Consider the following 21019-nt stretch of genomic DNA (forward strand, 5'->3'; position numbering starts at 1 on the left):
TCTCAACTGTGGCTTAGGCAACAAAAGCAATTTGGTTAACATTAGGGAAAAGACTGTGTTTTTTGTTAAATGTCAATAAACACGTCTGAAGTCAGTGTGAACTATTTCTGTATGAAACCGGACCGCGATCTTTCCTTAACCTTAACCAAGTGCTGTGAGAGTGTGAACATAAGCATGAAAAGGTTTATGAATGCCGTACTCACTACAAATGGAAAATAAATATTAAATATGCAATTGTCAGGTTTTTGCTGATGCATTTTAGTTATATATAAATACCCTTTCTTGCCAAGGGAATTAAAATATGTTGTATTACAGCTGAGGGAAAAACTTGCAGCGAGACTCAAGTCAGAGAGAGCGATAAGGATAAAGTCATATGTTCTTTCTCCCTTTTACACTCAGTCTCTGCTCTTTACCTTGTATGAGCGGGCCATCTTCCCATCAGCTGTCAACACGGAGAATATGGGACAGACAGGAGTGAGAGCAGAGACAGAGGATACTGTGGTGTGTCACTGACAATTTGGCAACAGGGTTGTATCTGCACTCATAACAACTCCCTCGCTCCTGTCCTGCCTTTCAACGCCGCCCTTCACTCTCTCTTAGCCTTCATTTATGATCATGTCTGTCTTTGCTGCTGTCCGGCTTTCCTTTCTCTGTCCCTCTGCTACTTCCATCTAATCTGTACATCATGGGAAGACGGATCCATCCCCCTCCTTTCTTCCAGAGGATGTTACAAACTAATCAGATTTGATAAACCCTCTGAGACAAACTTGTAAGTTATAACTTATAATTCAACTTTTAAAGAATTTATTGATTCAGTACTAAGTTACAATGACTAGCTGGTTGACAGAAAATTAATCAGCAGCTATTTTAATAAATGAAATAAGTAATTTGCAAAATGTGAAAATTTACTGCTTTTCTTATATTATAGTAAAGTGAATATTTTTGGATTTCAGACACCACAATACATCTAGGATTTTTGACTCTGGGATTAATCAATAAAATAATTGGCAAATTATCAAATAAAGGAAATACAGTATAATTTTTTGACCTCAAACTGGCAGCTGACTGGTGTTGAATTTACAGGAATTTTGCAGCAAAGCAATGAATTACCTTCATTTTCCAAGTAGTTAAAAGACAATACCACATTATTATTTTATCTTTTAACTGTTTCTCCATCCAGTTTCCAGAAATGTCTAAAATACAATACACCAGGCTAGAATAATTTATTCAAAGCCCTGCAGCTGACATAAGACAGCTTAGGTTCACTAGTCTGTTGTCCTGACATACCCTCCCTTTTATACCCTGTCCTATTTTGACACTACAACTTTGCTCTCTCTGCAGTGGGGACATGGACTTGTTATGTAATAAGTGAGAGAGTGCGGCTTGTCCATCACACTCTATCCACGTTTCATAAGTGACCAGGTTCTTCTGTTTCCGCGCAGTGGAATAAAACTGATGGAAGGCTCAATTAGTTGACAGCCAAGAGTAAAGCGTCCAGTTCACAGCACTTTTCCTGGAGTGCTTCATCTCTGTCCCTGCAGACTTTACAGTAACTTTTGTGTGTGTGTGTGTTTCTGTTGTAAAATGTCTTCTTAAATGCAGGACAGAAAAAAAAAAAAAGATGGGGGGAATCTTTGCATCCTTCTCCCGGCATCAGCAATCCTCAGAGCAACAACCTCGCTGCCAGCTGAGCCAAGCCAAACACTTCCTGCACATCCTGCTTGCCTCACGAGCACTTCCTGTAAGCATGCACGCACACATACACACATGGCCCCCCCATCCTTTTGAAAACAAACACACATCCTTCTTAATAAAGGGCTAACAACAGCTCTGCATCTAGCTGTATTAGTTCTGTGTTTAATCCTCTGACTGATACCCCTTGAGCTTATATCCCTCTGATTACATTTTTTTTTCCTAAAATGCGCCCACACACATAATTCCTGAAAAAAATAAAATAAATAAATAAAAGCTCTCCCTGAGCCAGCAATTCCCATAACCCTTCTCCAATTGGGTTTTAATTCAGGCAGATAAAGCGAGCTGTGGTATTAGGGCTGCCAATCTGCCATTGTAGGTCTCAGCAGGGGGGAGCTCAGCTGACAGAGTCCCAGCAAGGCCCCACCTCGAGGGAGATGACAGAGAGAGGCTGGGAGGTAGATCAGCCTGTTTATGTCTCTTTCTCTCCCATTCATTCCTTATGTCTCCCCCTCTTGTACTTTTTTTTTTTTCTATAGAGGGGAGGAACAACCAGAGCAGAACATTAACTGAAAAATCTCCAAAAATCCTCTCTGATGTTCTTTTTCCAGATGTAGCCATGTGCTCATATTGTATGTGAATGGTCTTATTTGGGCAAAGCGCCCCGAACATATACATATCTCACAGCGAAATGTGTGTGTGTGTGTTTGCATGTCTGTGTGTGTATGTTTATTCTTGTTGGAGTTGGGTTGCCAGTGTAGGATTACAGCAGGATGAAAAGGACTCTGTCCTAATCCTCCCCGGAGAGGAGAGGAGAGGAAAGGAGAGGAGGAATGAGGAGAGGAAAGGAGAAACAAGGAGAACAGAGGAGACACCGGGAGAGAGGAGAGGAGACAAATATTTATGAGGACAGGAGAAGATGTGCTAGAGGGGAAGAGGAGAGGAAACAAGGAGAGGAGAGGAACAAGGACTGGAGGACAGGAGTACAAGGGGAGGTATGAGGGTGCATGAGGAGAGGAGAGAAAACTAGAGGAAACAAAGACAGAAGGAAGGGAACTGAAAAGGTGTCTGAGGGGAGGAGAGGAAACAAGAAGAGGAGAGAAAAAGGGAGCGGAGGGGAAACAATGAGATGACAGGAGAGGGAAAGGGAAAGACAAAACAGGGATGACAAGAAAGACAAGTTAGTTAAGAAACGGACAAGCAGGATAATATAAGAAAAAAAGATTTAGAAGGAGAGGAATACGGAGTTCTGTTACACTGACTCCTGTCTTTATTTCTTAATATACCTGACTTCAACCTGTTGAACTGGAAAGTGAAACATGTTTTACAAGCAGTATTGACAAAACATGGCACGTTCTGCAACGGTTTCTACTAGGGCTACCTGCAAAAAGCATAAAATAAACATGCCTGCTAGATTAGATAAAAGTGTTCACGCAAAGCAAATGGGTGAGCCAGGGGAGGATAGGAGAGGAGAGAAGAGGGAAATAAAAAATATCGAAGCATCCAAGAAGTGAGTGGCAGTTGTCCAGGTTTCTTGAATGCTAATATGCAGAAAAGTTTCTACAGGGGTTGAGAAGTGCATCTGAGAAATTGTCGTTTGCAACCTTTGCCTATCGATTGGCCTTTATCACTGGGAACAGGAGAGCATAACTGACAGCTACAAATAACCAAATTAGGGCCCATCTTACTGGCAGACATAGAGAGAGTTCCCCACTTATCACTTCTGTACTGAATACAAGCATCTCCTATTTCTAAACAATGCTTCCCTCCCTTTTTTTTTTTTTTTTGCTCTTTTGTTCTGCCGTTGGGTGTGATTACACAGAGGAAATTTGCCAGTTCGTGCTACGGGCTTGGGAGTATACCGTAGAATGTGATAAATGGATGATTGAGATAACAATGGATGACGAGATGAAAGGAGACGGCCCTCAACAGAAAGACGACAGCGTGCGGCGTTCGTTCAAACGTTTGAAACAACCTATGTTTACGATTTTCTGCCATGTGATCTGTGGTGTTTTGATTAATGACCGTCCTTTCCAGAAAGACGACACCATCCATCAGTCGTTCAGCAGCGAAGGTTGACATAGCACAAACTGTTGGTTGCAGGTTCGGTCTTGGCAGCACGATTTGTAGGGAACAAGTTGAAGATGAAGAAAGATATACGCTCAAAGGCACTCACGGTTGTATGCCTCCACCAACCAGCAAAGTTGCAGGAAATATGGTCACCCTCCTGTTACAGGGTTGAATAATGGCCAGAAGTGTTTTTGCAGAATATTATGATGTCACAGTGAAGTTGAACTTTGACCATTTGGATATAAAAGGTCACGACTACATCATCTTATCCTTATGGACATTTGTGTTGAATTGTGGGATGGCCAAACACATGTTTTGTGAGGTCACAGTGACCCTGGACCACCAAATTCTAATCAGTTCAGCCTTGAGGCCAAGTGAATATTTGCACCAAATTTGAAGAAATTCCCTTAAGGCGTTACTGAGACATCGCGACGGGTGGACAGACAACCTGAAAACATATTACCTCCAGCCCTGTCGGTCGTCGGTGCGATACAGAGCACCTGACTTAGATACCAGAGGCTGCAGATCATGTGCAGTCGTCCATCTGACTGTCAACATACAGTAGTTCTGTTACACATGAAGGTGAAGCTTTGGTTGCATAAACTTAACTACACCTTAATGATAGATGTGGCAGATCAGAAAACGCTCATGTGACTCATTTTTGTAAAAGTCAAATGAGTTGTTTCGGGAGGCAGTGACAGTGTATTTTGTCATATAGGTACAAAGGCCTAGCAGAGAGGAAGGAGAGCATGCTGTGTGGTCTATATAGTCCCACTGAGTCACTGATACCTTATTTGTTAATGGGGGGAGAACATTTCCTGAAGGAACACAGAGCTTGTGGTTAAAGGTGACAGACTGAGGGCTGAGAAGCACAAGTAACACAAACCTACACAACCTTCCATCTCCCTTTAATTCTTTTTGTCTGCCTTTCACAAGGTCTGTGGACTGTGTGAGTCAGGTGAGACTCAAGGCTTGACTGATAAAATGGGACAAGTGCTCTGCAGAGAGGGTTCTTCCCAACCACTGGTTCCCAATTTGGTGAAGTCTGATATACACATACATATACATATTTCTGCTCCTCATGATGCTGTAGGTAGCTTATTCATTGACTATCTAAGGCCTCCCTCACGTCTGTTGTTACCGTGGGCTCAGAACAATAATCAGTGGTGCGGCCAGTCCTCTGTGAAATGCATTCACAATCAGAAGCATGTGCCTAGGCACAAGCAGACAGATGCTGGTTTTTTACTCTGCGGCTAACTCTCCTGCTCTATTATTCATCTACTAGTGCCACAGTGGAGATTTAGTGGATCACGAGGGCGTGGGATGCAGCAAAAACAGCAAGGGAGAGATCATAAATCTCAGTAAATCACATTGCGTCCAGTTGCCATTTTGCCTTTAAATCTCGTTACTCATGACAGTCAATGGGCAACACTCATAATGCTTTAGGTAGCGTCTTCTCACATAATGATGCAGACAGCAATGCCAGCTTTAGGTTAATACTGCCATAGCTTCTGTCCAATCCCATATTCTCCTGAGACTTTGTTAGATCATTCACGCACGCACGCACGCACAAAATGCGAGACTGGCTCCATACAGATCCTTACACAAACAATGGGTTTTCTATACCACCCTGCTGGCAATGGGTCAGCTGAGGGATGATGGCATTGGCGAGACAGCAGCCAGGAAAAAAACGATCATTTCATGGATTGACTTTGGCGTAAATGAAGCAGTCATGAGTCACTGGCACCTACTCCGCGGCACATTAGCGAAATGCGGTTCCTCTGACAGAGAAGACTGGATTAATCTGCGGCCTGACAACAATAACGCAGACCCCCACCCACCACCACCCCTCCCTCCCTCCTGCCCCTCCTTTTTGTTGATTTGAGGCAAAAAGTTGATTTTTTAAAATATTTTTTTATTATTATTATAATTCACACAGACGTTTTAGGAGAGGCAGGTGAGTCAGTTTTTGAAGTGCACAGAGCACCACAGCACAGTGTGGATGAAACGCTAGTCATTAGCATTTCTCCGGATGTGTTCAGAGGAAAAGATTCAACAAAAAACCCATGAGATTTAGTTGGTTGCGTAAAAACCCAGAGCCCAAAAATAACACAAGAGTTGGTCTAACAGCTTCATTTTTAGAGTTTTTACCGCTGATGTCTATATCACCATGACGACAGCAGGCTGATGTTTTACTCAGTCTTCCATGAAGCTGTGTGTGTGTGTGTGTGTGTGTGTGTGTGCGCGCGTGTGTGCGTTGCTATGTGTGTTTCAACAAATCCATCATTATTCATCAGCTTATTGTCATCATCACTTTCAATCTGTGATTAAAATCAAATGCTAAAGTCAACATGTTTGAAGTGTGGCACGTGCGTGCGTGTATGTGTGTGTGCATATACTATGTGTGTGCGTGTGTGTTCATTAATCAGGGAATGTGTCTCTGTCTTCCACAAAACAAACAGGTCCAAAGAGTAAATATCCGCATCTAATGTGTTTACTCTGCGGATAGGGGAGAGGTAGTGGGAGGGTGTGTCTGGTGTAGTGTGTGTGTGTTTGTGTGTGTGTGTGTGTGTGTGTGTGTGTGTGTGTGTGTGTGTGTGTGTGTGTGTGTGTGTGTGTGTGTGTTAAGGGTGGGTGGGAGTTGGTGTAGGGGCTGGGCCATAAATGGCCGATGACATTTTGATATGCACGTAAAACATTTGCACTGCAATTTTTAATATAATCAAAAATGTTAGTTTATTTTTCATCAGTATAGTAATTGCTCAGTTTATAAAATGCCCTTTGCAATTTCCCAGAATCCAGAAATGTCTTTATATTGCTTGTTTTGCAAGATATTTCATTTGCAATGACAGAGACGAAAACAAACAAAAGTGACTTACATTTTAAAGGCTGAACCAGTGAAGCTTTGGTAATTTTGCTTGATAAATTAATGAAATCTATTATTGGAATTAATGGCAATTAGTTTTCTTTCTGGATGTTTGTTACTGGCTCATCTTAAAACAGCTAGCTGTCCATCAACACATTTCTACCAATGGGTCCCAGCTGATCCCCTCCCGCTTATTTTTGTTTCTCTTGTGTAACTTCTGAAGACAATCATTCAGATCAAACTAATGTCTTACTTTCCCTTGTTGTGAAGCACTTCTACATCAACTGACAACAGCCCTCTGCAGTGTCTTAGCTTTCTGAGTCATCGTGGGTTGAATCAATGGACACTTTTGCATTCAGTCGTGACTTAATGATGGTTCCTTTTTTTTTCACATCTTATTTTGTCAGAACAATGATGGAAAGTTCACATCTTAAAATGAATACATAAGCCTGTGACTGATCAGAAAAGATCCAACGAGACATGAGCATCTGCAGATAGTAGCATCTGATCAACACCTCTAAGACATGCAACTGAGTAAAGGTCATCACAGCCTTATTCAATGCACAAGGGAAGCCTGTTTTGTTCTTAGTCGTTTGTTCTCTGTGGCGTACTCGCACAACTGAATATACAGCGCAGGAGAAAATAATACTCTTGTGTTTACAAGGTTTTTCCCCCTCACTCTCATTACTTCTAATCCCACATCGTCATTACGCTGAGCGAAGCGAACGAGACGGAAGGTGCAAAAAGCCACATAGTGATGAGGGTGCCTGCTTTAACAGGAACTCCTTTCATGATAAGATATGATCAGACAGAGTAGCTGCACTGACACAGTAGCTGGAGCTTGGTGACAGCTCTAATCAAAAGTATCCGTGCCTTTTTTTTTTTTTTTTACTGTCTGTTATGGCCCCTATCTGTTGGCATCCATGATTCAACTTGTCGAATAAAAGACAGAAAAAAAAGGTCTAAATGTGTGATAAGTGGCAGAAAAGACCCAAAACAGGCCACCCGTAATTTCACAGTAGGTGGGCCGCTAACAACCATCATTTGATACACTGTGTTGATATAACCCGATTCTTTTTTGCCTGCTGAAACAACTGCCCTCATTAAAGACTTAATTCTTTCCCTCCCACCTCCCCTTTTACTCTCTTCTGTCTCTCACATGCTCCCTTTATTTTCCTCCCAATTCAAATCACTTCCCTGATAGCATGTGGATGAGAGTGCCAGCTCCTGAGGCACATCGGTGCCCTCAGTGACTCTTAAGTGTCTGAAGAGGCCGTGGAGCTGCGGCTGGCTGTGGCTAGGTGCCAGCTAAGCCACAGATTACTGGCGCTATTGCTAACTGTGCCCCGACAGCCAACACTCTGATCTGCTGATATGGCCTAATTGTTCTCTTTAGCTCAGCGGTGATATACCATCTCTCCCTGGGAGCTCAGAGCCAGAGCACCAGCTGGCTTTTGAGCAGAGCTGCGCAAAGACAAGGCTGAAAAGATGTTGCCGAAAGTAGCAGCCTGGAAATACTTCAGTGTAAAGTATCTGACATACTGCTTGTCATGTTCAAGCTTAACTCATAGACAAGTCTAATCTAAAAGATTTTGGAGAGAAGCCACAAGCTATGATGGTGAGCAACATACTGAGCATATAGATAGACAGTAAGAAATTTGATTATATTGCGAGAGTAGTTTAGAAGTTGCGGTTAATGTTCTTATACTTCAGTTTTTCCTGCCATGAAATATTGGTGTCTGACAAAAACATATGAAACTCTTACAGCCACCCATAAGCACATATAGATTTTAGGTGAAGTGTTAAAATGAAGGATACGGATATAATGTCAAGAACTCTTTTCAGCAAGGATGATGGTGCTATATCCAATTGCTGAGGAAGTCTTGAATGTGAGAGGATTACTTTGGTTTGTTCTTATAGGCAAGGCAAGGGAAATGTATTTGTATAGCACATTATCATACACAGAGGTCATTCAATGTGCTCAACAAGAATAAAAGAAGCATAAAAAACGGAAGTAAAAAGCATAATAAGAAAACAGTATATATTATAGCTTATCATTATAGAATGAATGGATGATCCTGAATTGTAGTTTTGCAGCAGCTGTTGCAAAACTTTGCTCTAAGCACCAACAACAACGCTATTATCTGGCTGTAAATAGTTGAACCAAACAAAGTTCCAGTAACTGGCTCCATCCGTTGGAGTCATCTGATGAAATATGATTTTTTTTCAATGTAAATGGAGTACATCCTTTGTATAGAGAGTTCTTCTTAACCACTAAAAAGGATTCAGATGGCATAAGTGGATTTGATACTGGATTCAGATACCCTAAATGCTCCTCAGAGCGGAGTGGGGTTGTCCACTAAAGGTTTCACCTATTATGGTTTATTTGCACAACAAACCTGCGCCTGTTGCTCGCTGAAAAGAACAAACACATCTATTGCTACATCTGAAATTGTCAAGAGAGCAACAAGTGGAGAGTAACACGCAAGACACACACACACACACACACACACACACAAAAAACTGATATACAAATGAATAATAGCCAGCATGGTGAATGCATCACACTGACTGTCCTCTGGTTGGAAGCTTATGCCATGAGCAACAACTGACAATAGCAGTTGATCAAAGGCATAGCATGGAGCGATAATTACCAGCGCAGCCTGCAGAGCAGCCGTCAGGAGGAGAAGATTACATTTGCAACTGATGCTCCCGGGTTCTGTTTGAGGATTCATTGCCTTTTCAGTTACATGACAGCTTGGCAAGAAGCAAGGGAACAATAAGGTAATAAACTCCAAGATGTTAAAGAACAACATGTTTTTTTGAATAACCTTAACCAGACGAAGTAGAGAGTTCAGGGTGATTTTTGAGGCCTGCAGACTGATGATTATGTGATAGCTTCATTTTTGCTGGTAGTATTATGCATGTGGAACACCTGCCATTAAAGTAACTGGGTTGGCTTCTTTTCTGCATTATAGATTTGAAGAAAAAAAAAAAAAAAATTAAAAATCAGATATTTGTACTTTTAAGCCCCTCTGTGCTGTAATATCTGAGACTCTTGTATGAATCCAAGAACTGGGGAAATGCAAGGCAGCCAGGAAGCTATGATTCATCAAGCTTCCTCTTTTGTTGCGCCCAGAGATTAAAATCACAACACAGACCCTTATCTGGCTCGCTCACTGCCAAAAGCACACTTGAAGGCACATGGCCGAGCATATATTTACACACACACACACACACACACACACACACACGCACACACACACACACACACACACACACACACACACACACACAAGCTCAAACGCAGAGCGATAATAACATAACTGCAAAACAGGAGATTCAGCATAATTTAACAACAGCAGCTGCAAAGAATCTGATAACTGCTTTTGATTACTTTCACATTTTTTTGTCGGATGTGTTTTCATAACTTTGACGAAATTAAACCAGGCATGGCGATGCATTACTGATCTCGAGCTATAGTGTCGAGTTTCAATATTGCCCTTGTGTGTTGAAATGAAAGAGACAGAAAAAATGCCTTTTAGAAAGGTAGGGGAATAAAAAATTCAAAAACATAAAGGCATGCTTTGGAAAACGTCATGTTAAGTCCACATAAATGGCCTAATGCAAGACATTTTTGCAGATGTGAGCAAGAACAGCTTCACAGACAAACTGGTCAGTCTTTCCAAAGTCTTTCTCTGCCACATGCAATGACTTAGGCAACTGCTGAAACCAAACACGCTAGTTCATGGGTTGGACAATAAATCAAATTTACCAAATTACTGACATTATGGATGTCTTACTAATCTACATGTATCATACTGCAAATTTCAATCAGCTGTCTGAATATAACAACCAGGTAAGGAAACATACATCTGTTAAAATTATAAATAACAGTGTAAATGTGACAATTTATTGAAGTGTAGCTTTCACTGTAGGTCATATTGTCCAGGCCCAGGTTCTAATTCTACAACCTGTAAGAGCAGAGCAATATACATGTAAATGAGGAAGAGGAAGAAAAAAAAAAAAAAAAGTCACCCATGGGGAGGAGTGGATAATCATTGAGTCTACAAGGTGTGTCCGCTCGCTTTCTTTGTGTCTCGTTCTGACTCACCAGCAATAAAGCCATCTGTCTGTGGAGATTAATTATGCCAATTACTAAGGAGGAATAACAAACTGTTCCTTCCCTCTGCTGACATCAGGAAGAGGAATTTGCCACTTGAGGACTTATTCAGAGGCAGCGGATGATTGACAGCTTCCATTTGTACTGAGGAAGCGCTGAAACACATCAAAAGTCGAGCGCTGTTAGTTGAATGTGTGTGTGTGTGTGTGTGTGTGTGTGTGTGTGTGTGTGTGTGTGTGTGATCCTGGACAACACTTGTGTTGGGCCCAAGGCAGATGCTGGTGAACAACACGGCGCCCCCATGTCCGACACCCCTTGATTAGGAGAGGCAGGATCGCAGCACATAAAAACACTAACTGTTCTCTTACACAAAGATGGACATGTTTAGATGTGATAACAGATCATTTTCAATTTGAGTCAGCGAAGGCAAAAGGAGCCGGTTCACATTTTGGGCCACAGAAGTAATATCAGAGCCTTTTTTCAGGGGAAAGCTTGAATTTATTGACTATATTACAAGCCTTTGAGACATTTCCCCCCCTTTCTTTCTTTCATTTTTTCCCCTCTGATTATTATTCTTTTGTTCTAGGCTGTGAGGTGCTGGTCTGTTTGTAATGAAATCCAAATGGAGTATGGTCTGGCTCCTGGCCTTGAGCTGGAATTGCACCCCCCACCACCCCTTTCTCTTTCTCTCTCTCTCTCCTGGGAAAAAGCCAGAGATAAAGGGAAATAGGAGGATGGGCAGAGACAGACTGATCGATAGATGAACATGTAGAAAGAGAGATAGAGGGATGTATAGACTGATAAGAGAAATTCGAACGGGGAGCAGGAGGAAAAGAAAGCACGAGAAAGTCTCTCAGAGAAAGCTGGAGATCGTGGGGGCCAGTCAGAGGGAATAAGGAGGGAGGTGGTGGTGGGGTGTTTCGGCTGTGATGGGAAACTATGTGTGTACGTGCTGCAGGAAGAGGCCTCGCGAGCCGGGGGGAACACACGCGCCTCAATACAAGGAATGGGGTGGGGGGGTGTCCTGAAGACAGTGTGTGTGTTCTGTTTGTGATTGTCACTGGAGGAGTGTACTTTGGATCGGTGCGTCGACTCACAGCAAACAAATAACACAAAATCCTGCAGGGTGGAGCGACGCAGTATCCAAGATAAATAAACAAAATGAAAATATAGTTGCATTGACTGATGAGATCCGACCTTAACGGCCACCCGGCCCCCTCATCCGCCCCCCTCTCTCTTGCCCGATTGCACACAGACAGTCTGTCCAGTACACACAAAATCAATTAACTTTTGGCCCACTATCAACAAAATAAGTCACATGGACAACTCAAACAGCTTAAGTCAACAGCGTAACCGTACTCCACTGAATGCTCTGGCTCAAATGCATATTTCATGGCGAGTTTTCAAATCAGCTCCTTACTAAACACTCAAAAAGTGTGTTATTGAGTCCTAAAAAATCATTTTTTCTTCCAACAAGTGAAAGAATTGTCTAACCAATGGTACAAAACCTAAAGACATTCAATGTACAAAGATGCAAAACAGAAAAAAGCAGCTAATCCTCATGATTGAGAGGGAGGAAACAAAAATTGCTTGAAAAATGTCTTGAATGATCACTTTATCATCATCTTCTCTATCAGCTTGTTTCAAGAATTATCTGGAAGCGAATGACAGTATCTTGAAACAAGACAGAACAAGAGAGATTGTTGCACTACAGTAAAGAAAAATCACACTTTTTCCACTGCATATTTTTGTTACCTGCATCTGCTGGAGAAGAATCATCACGACTGTTTTAAACTGTCTGAGCATGCAGAGATGATTTCCAGGAAGGCGTCAGATCAAACAAGGACATGGCTCTCTGGTGAATTACCACTGTGGGTCATTCCTTCAGGGGGTTGGAGGCATATTTTGGGGGGAAAAAAACCCCCCAAAGGTAATCAAGTGAAGTGTCGTGAGCATCAGCAGGCCCTTAAGTGGAGCTGGCATCCATGTGGATGAGAGCCTATAGATGTACTTCTCTTTATCTCTCCCTGGTTTTCTTGCTCTCACGTTTAATTTTCCCTACCCCCCCTCCGCCCCGTCCTTGTTTCCTTCAATTTCTTTCCACATCTTTCCTTCTGCTTTCTCTGCTCATCAGAGGGCCTCCCCAGAGGTGGAGGATAATCCCACTTCGGAGCAGCGAGTCTTTCATGTCCTGGGAAGACACACTGGTGAGAGTGCTGCCAGCTCTCTTTCCTCTCTACAGATACCTGCCTCAGCTTCGCGGCCCTGCTCTATCTCTCTCTCTCTGTCTCTCCTTGTGTTTTCACCCATGTTTATGTTTCTCTTTCATTATGGAGACCCATTGGTTCTGCTGGGGACGTGACTAACACCACTAGCTTGTGTTTAGACAGCACAAACACAGCACAAACACCAGGGAGTCGATCCATCTCCAGGTGTTGGGAGTTCAACAGCAGCACTAACTGCTGGTCCGCTCTTTTGTATGCTCTGGATTCTTCTGAAGAGCCCCACAAGGAAGGTTACTTCAGTGGAGTGTACTGCACATCCCCAAGGCAAAACACAAAAAAAAAGTTTGGACTGAAGTGCTTGTACAAGACATTTTTATTTTTTTAAAACAAGTTTATGTAATGAAACCTTAACAGCTTGTCCATGCAGCTCTAAGATCCGACCTCTTACCTCCAATTACCTTTAAATGAATTGTGGACTTGACCCACAGCCTGACTTCTAACCTTAAATAAGATTCTTTCTTTTAACTTACTCAGTTAAAAGTAGCCTTAACTAGGTTCAACACAGACCTTCTTTAAGACCGCAACAGAAGTCACTTTCAAATGAGCTGTTGAGTAGGGTTTTACCATTCCTCATCCAAACTCTCAATATGTCAGCAGGTGTTTAAAAGCAAAACACATTTTTTTTGAGAGAGACAGGAAAGTCAGGGAGAGAGAGAAAGGAGGACATGCGGCAAAGGACCATGGGTTGGACTCAAAGCCGTGGCCGCTGCTTTTAGGACTAAGCCTATGTGGTACACCCTCTACCAGGGGAGCCACCGAGGCGCCCCATCTTCACAATTTTTGTGGGCTGGCTAAATAAATTAAGTTTATAAGTCTTCTTTTCAAGTGTGTAATATCAACATTTAGTACTGCTATCTGGCAAAAAGATCATACGATAACCTTTTTGGGTAAAATCACAATCCATGATTTTAGTCACGGTGTGCATTCTGTTCCTGCTCTGATTTTATTGTGAAAGTCATGACTGTAAGTTGTGATTTGGATCTTTCCGCCACTTTGATGCTTCTTTCAGATGTTTGTCTGTTCACCGCTGTCTTCTGTTTACAAATTGAGTCATAGAGGGGCTGGTTAGCGGCGATTGATCAATCTATAATTAAATATCTCTCTATATATATATATATACACATCACCTTTTAATGATGATTTTTGTAAAGTTCATCTGAAAAGTAGATCATCTGCCAAAGTAACATCGTCCACGATAGAAGATCGTCAGATCGCCCAATGCTAACTGTAACTATCAATTAACAGAAAGTGAAATCACATAAACAAACACGTCATCAAAACACATACCACTTTCATAGATGCCACTAGTCTTATGTTTAGGCAAAATCAATTGAAATACAAAAGCAGACATCATATAAACTCAGTAACTCCTATAATGGATGTGAGAAAACAGTATCAAATGACCACATCTGCTACGTGATATAAGGCATCCTATTAATGTGGATGAAAAAGTTAAGCATATGTGATCATGTCGGCAATTCTCAGCTGTACATACAAACACAGGCAAAGCTTTCACACTTTTAAAAGGCAACAAATTGAGTCATTCTTCCAGAGTCTCACCACTAAACAATGATCCCTCAGTCCTATCAAAAGGTTGCCATACTGCTTTTTTCCGATGATGCAATGACGCAACGCACATTTACTGTGACATTTGTGCTGGGAAAGTCATTTTCTGGAAGGCCCGTTCCCTAGCGATAAAATCCATATTTCTTCTTGCCTGTTCCTCTCATGGCCTGGATGCCCATGAATTACGTGTTGGGATTGGCTTCACGACAGAGGCCAAATAAAGTGGGTGTTATGATTGGCGTGGACAGCCACGCTTGAGAGAAACAGGTGTTGTTCATTGGCTCACACTGATGTGCCCATAGCTGCGGAGTCGTGCGATTGGTGGAGGGAAGACACCACCGCTCTGGGAGGAAGCTTGCTGATGCCGGGCATGTTTGTGGGCACGGGTTGGCGAATGCGGAGGGAGGGGAATGGAGGGGAGGGCAGGGGGGTGGTGTGTGTGTGTGTGTGTGTGTGTGTGTGTGTGGGGGGGGGGGGGACGCCGCGGAGAACAGACCACCTGGATCACGGGCCTCAAAGGCCAGCCTGACAGAGTCAATCTGAACAACAGTGAACAGAAGACAGCCAGTCTGCTGACTTCCCCTCTCTTGCATTTTCACTGGCAGCTTTCCAACAAACACACGCTGTCCAGCAAGACTTTCAAAAGGAGCTTCAGCTCGGGTTTTTCCACCAACCTAAGGGGGATTTCTTTTTTTTTGTTTTTTTTGTTTGGCTCTACCAAGTGAAAGGAGAAAGTAGATTAAAAGGTTCAAAAACACCAAGAATTGTCAAGAATCATTATTATTGAGTACAGGTCTAAAAGGACAGTGATGTAATCAAGGGGTAAGAATTACGATGCACTCAAGAAACATACGCCGCTCTTGAAGAAAACAGGGGTGCAATCTTTAAGTGAATATGAGAGCAGAGCATGAAGTACTATTGAAGTCTTCATCAGGGATCAAAGCAGGAGAAAATACAGCAGTTTGACCTCTTTATGCATTCTTCAATCAGAGTTGTGTCTTGATTGGATAATGGACAAAAGATGGATGATGATGAGTGTCATTCAAAAAGTCTGGAGGGGTTTCAGAAGAAGCTTCTGTTTGCATCTGCACCAAATTAAGAGGGATGTTTTTTGCTTCACCCAGTGTAAAGAGGAAGTAGATTAAATGGCTTGAAAACACCAAGAATCTTTGTTACAATTAACTATTAGTGTGTTCGGTTCTGACTCTAATAAATCATTGCTTGGAGATACGAGAATTAAAACCATAAAAATCTCACTGAATCATTTTAATTGTTAATTAAGTCCTAAATTGTCCATTTAAAAAAGTATAAAGAATCTCAGGCTGTTTCCAATAGAAATCAACAATTTTCTAGAAATTCATTTATGTCTTAAATAGAAAATAAGGCAGATGACACAATAAGGAGCTTTTTGTACTGTTGATAAAAACAACTTGTAGTAGTTTGTTTTTAAAAGCGCATAAAGAAGCATGACAGTGTGAAAAAGTTCAGTGTATTCATGCTGTTTCAGGTCGACATGGGCTGTCACACATTAATCCCTAGCTTCTGTTATTCTCCAGCCTCCCAACTGCCTTTACACTATGGAGCAAGGCTGACCTGGGCTGACCCAGACACTCGGCCTCTGTCAAGTCTAGGCAAGAGCTTGAGACATGGTGCAACAGGAGATACTTCTTCAATCAAGTCTAACTTTTCTTCCTTTCTCTTCTAATCTTCACCCATTTTTTCTTGATATTCCTGACTTTCTGTGCGTTGACAAGTTATTTTTCCTGCCCTCATGACCCTGCATCCTCGTCTATGAGGTCATTCAGCCATGACTAACAGTGGTCCTTAGGGTAAAGAGGGTGTGGGATTCCTCTTCTTTTCCTTGCTGCCTCCAAGGGTAGTGCATAGGGTGGGAGGGAGGGAGGGGGGGGGGGGGGGGGGGGGGGGGGGGGGGGCAAGGGAAAACATCCAAACATCAACAGAGGAGAAAGGCTCAGCCAAGTTAGCAAACTAATGGGAGAGGCCACTGACAGATAACGTGCACACAAAGACACAGCTCCTCATTACCACACACATGCTGAAGTGTTTTATTTGGACTCAAATCCATGCGATAGGCTGAGGCTCAGATGCCTGGCTGCCTATCTCTCTTCAGTCGAGAGAAACTCTGTCCTCTTGCCATGGGAGTGTCAGCACAGGACGGTGAGGAGGACAGGACTCCCGCGGTCATACGGTGCCTCTTGAGATAAGTCATGAATCTTTCACAAACACACACACTGATATCCCACCCACAGAGACATGATTAACATGCCAATTAGACCAGGAAGCAGCAGGCCTCAAGGCCTTGTTTTTTTCTTTTTTTTTTTTTTAGCCATAAATAGAATTGAAACACACATGCAAACACACCGTATAGATACGACGCCATGCATGAAAGCACATTGCGCACAGGCATGAATGCATAAACATATAGATACCGTGAAATGATCAACCGATTCTTCATTCTGATACCCACTTCCATCCACCCACATATAATATACAGATTTAGACTTAAATAGACATGATTTGCCTCTCATTTGCTTCCTATAACCAAGTATCTGGAACACATAGCCACGGAGGATGCAGCGCAATAGAGCTGAAACAATTAGTTGATTCACAAAAACGTTATCAGCAACTATAAAAATAATCAATTTAGTTTTTTCATGAATCGAGACTTAATAATTATAATGTCAGATAATATATTTCAAGCTGCCAGATGCAAGGGTGACGTCTTCAAAATAAGTGTTTTGTCTGAAGAAAATTACAAAAGAGAAAACAGCTAAATTTCATTTTTGAGAAAGACTGTTATTATTGATCTATTATAAAAATCAAGAAGTGATTATCAACTAACCATTTCAACACTATTGTTACACTTTAGCTGGGTTTTTAACTATTTTTCAGACACAAAACAATACAACATGTTACATATTAATCAATTACTATTTAATTACTATTTTTAATGTTATCATAGTTATGTGTCGACTGTGGAACATGGTACAGAGTGACATGCAGCAGCATCATGTGAGGGACAGATACTCGGATGAAAGCGGCGCTGCGTGGCTCGGCCTGACGCTGACTGATAGCTGGCTGTGGATCCTGAGGGGCATCGGGAGTTTAATCACCCATAACCGCAATTACAGACATACACGTCAGACTCATAAAGCACTGAAACAAGATGAGCGCCTCCCTCCTCTCCTCCCCCTGGCGCACATCAGCCAAATTCTACTAACACTCAAGGAGGAGCGAGGGAGCTGAAGGCATAAGCTCAGAGAGAGAGACAGAGAGAGAGATCCTTACCTAGTGCATTGCATTACAGGGAAAACTGCGGCACATTAATTAGTGCTTTTAATACACTTATGAGCCATAAAACAAGTTGTTATGCACTCACTGCGTAGTAACATTGCCTTGTTGTCAAAGAGAAGAGGTGTGTCCTGCTTCTATTGAAGATATTTGAAGATCTATAAGAGCTTTCAAATAGAGGATTCAAAGGACTGAACTGCTGCATCAGTGATTGCACAAAAAAAACATTAACATATCAAATACGCAACGCCACATACACACACTTGTGTGCATGTGGATGTGCATACAAGCACACACTCTTAATGATCACATAAAAGCTCATAGTACACCGTAAGACAGGCCTTAGGATGGATTAAGATGCGAGCCTTTATCAGTGGGTTCCCACAATCCCCAGTAGAATATCTCAGCTTTCTCTTTTTTTTTTCTTCTTTCCATTTCCCCCATACCTCAGGGAGAGTGCTGGGAGAAAAAAAGAGAAGAGGAAGATGGAGGATGGTAGAAAAGGAGAAATACTTGAACAAGTATGCTAATGGACAGGCCATGGACAGGAGGTCAGCTCCTTTCACAACCATGCTACTTGAAAGTAAATCAACCAACAATATTCAAAGCCATCATTGTGGTTATAATAAGTCAAAAGTACAAAAGTGCATAATGAAGGGAAAGATTAGCTCTAACAGGTGAATGGAACAGGCTGCCAGCGGGCACCGGTTCGAATGTAAGGATGTGAATCAAAAACCAGTTTCAGTTGAGAACCAAACTGTCTAAACCATCAGAATAGTGCAAGAAGAGGGAGTCATGGTGGAGAGGAAGAAACAGTGCAAAGTGTGGCTTCATTCCATGAAGACAGATGACAACAGTCCAAGTTGTAAATGTCTGGAGAATGGTTATTTCAAGTGAGGGTGGGAACACCAGCAAAATGCTAGATTTTTTTTTCTTTGACTAAGAAAACCTAAATCAACATTTCCCATATAGGCTCTACTTGAGCACCTCATCCAGGTAGATAATACCACTCAGTGCAACTAATTTCTCGCCACACACCTGTCTGAGCTGCTGCAGTAACTTAGTGGGGACTAAAAGCTTCTTTACTTTTTTCGGCGCAGAAAGCAGATCAGGAATTGTTGAGGGAATCGATAAGAATCGGGCTGATAAGCAGAATCCATAACGGTATTGGTATTATTAATAACATCTTATCAATTCCCATGCTTAGTCTATCATCTTCAGAGGGTTGACAGGATAGCCGAAATGAAGCAGATTAACCATTAACACTTTTTTCCATACAGGCCCTGCAGTGAAAGCAGCATTTTAGCAGCAGCTGCAGTTTTCCATCAGTACTGCCATGGTACTGCGGGGCGCTCATGAATGCATGGCAGCTCCCATGGTCCAATACACAATTATGTATGTGTTTAAGTGTGGAGAAAATAGAGTTGAAGCAAAAAACATACTTAATTTAACTACCAACTACAACTAACAATCAATTACTTGTTTGGACTATAGTAAAGTGTAAGAGTCCACATCCAGAGCTCAATAATTCAAAAACATAAAGGCAACAAAGGAGCTTTAAACATTCAGAGTATCAGACTAGATGAACAAAGCACAACACAGCAGAAAGCATGATCCAGAACATGCTTGTCCAGTCTGCCACCAACAGAGGGCCAATTGACACCTTTACTCTCTGATGCTGAAGCGCAGATGAGCTTCAGAGACAAACTTTGAACTCCAGAGTTGACCGAGGGAAGCGGCGGGTCACAAGATCACCAAAGCAGTTAATGGATGAAACAGTGGCTGCACACTGCCGTCTCTCCCTCCCACACATGTCCCCCCCCTCAATAAATAACCCCCACTCCCGTCAGGGGCGATGAAACTATATGGACAAGAACATTGGAGGAAAACATCCCTTTTCCCTCATCGTCTCCCACACACTCCCTCCCTCCCTCCCTCACACACACACACACACACACACACACACACACACACACACACACACACACACACACACACACACACACACACACACACACACACACACACACACACACACACACACACACACACACACACACACACACACACAGGCCTGAGTGTTTTTCTCTGCTAGCGACAGTGAAACCTTCCCTCATGATCGGCTGCGATTGACTCGTCAGCTGCACAATGATGTGAAATAAAGAGGGTGAGCTGCCCCGTGTGTGAAAGGTCAGCGGCCTTTTTGGGCTCAGGCGAGCATACACAGTGTAAACAAGACAGGCAGGAGGATCAATCACATAGAGCGTATTTATTGGCTTAGTTGGCCGAGAAGTAAATCTGCTTTTACGTGATTCAGAACTAATCGCATGGAGAAAAAGAGGGAGAGAGACAGAGGAGGGAGAAGAAAACAAAGATAGGGAGAGGGAGGATGGGGAGGCCAATTGAGAAATAAAGTCTTTTTCTATCCGACTGTTTTTAAAAAGCCAAAATATTATTTAAAAAAATGCCATCTTAGGTAGGCAGCAGCCATCAGAACAACTGGTGCTATATTCCTGTCACATCCCTTTGAATATATTCACATACAGATCGTTGATGGAAACACACTGGTTCATATTTTATTTTGCTGAAATTTCAGAAATGCACTTCTAGCTGAGGCAACATTTTCATGAAAATATAAGTAGAGACAGAGAGCAAGGCAAGTGGTCTGGTTGATCCTCTGATACATCATTAGCTGCAGTCCGGCCTCTCAGTTACACTGAGAAATTGCTCTGCAATTCGCAGTTTAATGAGGGAACCCGGGAAAGGAATATCAAACACTCGTACATTACGCAGAAACCATAGAAATGACACTCAGAGACATGAAACATTATGGTATGCTCCATGAAAGAAGATAAATACAACACTTGTCTTTGAGCATTTTGTGGAAATTTGTTTCTTGTCATGTATGACTGGAGGTTTGTAAATTCATGACTGAGTGTGATTCTAATTTCCCCTCATTTCTGAAGCATGCCGCCCCTTCAGCTTCCCAGCAGCACACAAACAGGAAGGCAGGGCCCTTTTGTCTTCCTGGTTTGTTGCGCTAAGGGACCTGTAATATAGAACATGGAAGTAAACACGCACAGGAACTACAAACTTGCACTGTCC

The 21019-nt window shown here is 42.3% G+C and overlaps 1 protein-coding gene across 3 annotated transcripts in view; it reads right to left on the reverse strand.

The window, feature by feature from the left end:
- rxraa (retinoid X receptor, alpha a) overlaps positions 1-21019 on the reverse strand; it is a 108311-nt gene that overhangs the window by 45523 nt on the left and 41769 nt on the right. The gene's annotated exons all lie outside the window — the stretch shown is intronic.

The sequence above is a fragment of the Seriola aureovittata genome, chromosome 18, assembly GCF_021018895.1.
Source record: "Seriola aureovittata isolate HTS-2021-v1 ecotype China chromosome 18, ASM2101889v1, whole genome shotgun sequence".
Lineage (NCBI taxonomy): Eukaryota > Metazoa > Chordata > Actinopteri > Carangiformes > Carangidae > Seriola > Seriola aureovittata.